Consider the following 2,509-nt stretch of genomic DNA (forward strand, 5'->3'; position numbering starts at 1 on the left):
GCTAGATTTTACCAAACAGAATCACATACGCGTCACTGTTAACGTAATATCAATCAAATTATGACCAATAAATATGAGTACTGCAACCCCTCCTGCAAGAAATATTAATTTAAAATATATTATATAAATATTCGTTATTTGAGTCTCATTTTAAACACTTTATTATTGTATAAATGTTACTTAATTCCGCAAAAAAAAAAAAAATTATGTTCTTACAAATAGTACTTATCTTTTCCATAAAAGCTTGCTTACCCTGTCCTGCCCAAAAAAAACACCCGAAAAAACAGAGGCCAAAAGTGGTTTGTGGTCGTGAGTTATGGCTGTCGCAACATCAAAAGATCAGAAAGAAAGAAAGAAGTGTTTTATTTAACGACACACTCAACACATTTTATTTACGGTTATGTGGCGTCAGACATATGGTTAAGGACCACACAGATTTTTACGACAGGCAGCAAGGGATCTTTTATTTGCGCTTCCCACGGGCAGGATAGCGTAAACCATGGCCTTTGTTGAACCAGTTATGGATCACTGGTCGGTACAAGTGGTTTACACCTATCAATTGAGCCTTGCGGAGCACTCACTCAGGGTTTGGAGTCGGTATCTGGATTAAAAATTCCTTGCCTCGACTGGGATCCGAACCCAGTACCTACCAGCCTGTAGACCGATGGCCTGCCAAGACGCCACCGAGGCCGGTTCAAAAGATAAGAGTCCTTAAAGTAAATCATTTGGACTGATTGTACGTCGTGTTCGATTTTCAAAACTAGTTTGTCGGTGTTATATCAGATCTGTTCCATGTGTACATCTATTCCACACCAGTGTAAGATATTGCTCATGTCATAACAATCACTCAATATCTAACTAGTGTAATATTGGCGTGACGTGAGCGTGACGTAGATCACTTGCTAGTCTGTTCGTAGAACAATAACGTGTAAGTAGGTCTCGACATCTGCTTACGTCTGCGTTGCGGCTTGTTTGCAGTTGGTTTGTAACAAATAAAATACTAAACTAGCTTGTCTGTCATACCATTTTTATGAAACTCGTGAACACTGTTGGTATCTGACTCGCTTTCACTCATTTCATAAAAATGGTATGACAGGCAAGCTCGTTTAGTATTCTATATATATGTATTTCTGATTTACTGCGCACACATGCGTTGGGAAGAATTATTGTCTTGGAGGGGTGGGTGAATGGGTGCATACAGATGTGAAAATGTGTATGTAATGTGGCTAATTTTTCATTTTCATTTTAACTTCCATTTTTGTGCTTATGTCCAATTAATGTTAGAGGACGCTATCCTGGGCACACACTTTATCTGTACTGTCTGTCCAGGAAAGGAGTTAATGGTTAGTGTATGAAGTCGGTGAATTGGCCTTAAATCTTCATGTTACGGTACTAAACACATCTGGGTCTCGATCTGGCGAGTGTGGCAAAGACATATATCTGGTGTATTTTAACCTCTGCGTCTGTAACTGTTACTTGCTTTCAATATATATATATATATATATATATATATATATATATATATATATACATATACATATACATATACATATACATATACATATACATATACATATACATATACATACACATACACATACACATACACATACACATACACATATACATATACATATATATATATATATATATATATATATATATATATATTACACGGACTCGCTCCAGCCAGTGCACCTCGACTGGTATATCAAAGACAGTGGTATGTGCTATCCTGTTTGTGGGATGGTGCATGTAATAGATCCCTTGCTATTAATGGAAATATGTAGCGTGTGTCCTCTCTAAGACTATATGTCAAAATTACCACATGTTTGACATCCAATAACCGATGATTAATAAATCAATGTGCTCTAGCGGTGTCGTTAAACAAAACAAACTTTTTTCTCTTTTTTTTTACATTACACGGAACACAGCGCACGTGGTGTAGGGCAGGGGCGTGACAGCACAGAGTTTAACGTCCTCCTTGTTTTACGTGATATCGATTTCCCATCACTTACGACGGCGTCCTATAGCGTCCTTATAACACGTGGTTCGACTATCGACGACGACAACAGTGCACATCAGTCCGTGTATTCAGTTACTAATTATCGAAAGAATGATCACAATAAAAACAACTACGGTCAGACACTGACAGGTAAATTAGACATAATTAGTTTGTGATGGCGTGCTTGTGCCTTAGACTTGGACACTGAGCCAAGCAGTGCGGCTATATATGAGCGTGTTGTAGAATGCTTCCAAACGTAGTTACCAGCTTTGTACGTATTAACGGTTGAGCCATTGAAAAGTCATATTTCCCGCTATTTGTAAGTTTTTTCTTTTAAAAAAAACCCCCAGACCGGGTAGAGATGGGTAGATTGGCAATTCAAATGATAATAAAACCGTTATGGTGTGTGTGTGGAGGAGGAGGAGGGGTGTGGGGTGGGGGGGGGGGGGGGGTGTGTGTGTGTGTGTTCCACACAAGTATTTTGCCGTGATATGTAATGCAGTG

The sequence above is a fragment of the Gigantopelta aegis genome, chromosome 10 (genome assembly GCF_016097555.1).
Source record: "Gigantopelta aegis isolate Gae_Host chromosome 10, Gae_host_genome, whole genome shotgun sequence".
In the NCBI taxonomy this organism is placed as follows: Eukaryota; Metazoa; Mollusca; class Gastropoda; order Neomphalida; family Peltospiridae; genus Gigantopelta; species Gigantopelta aegis.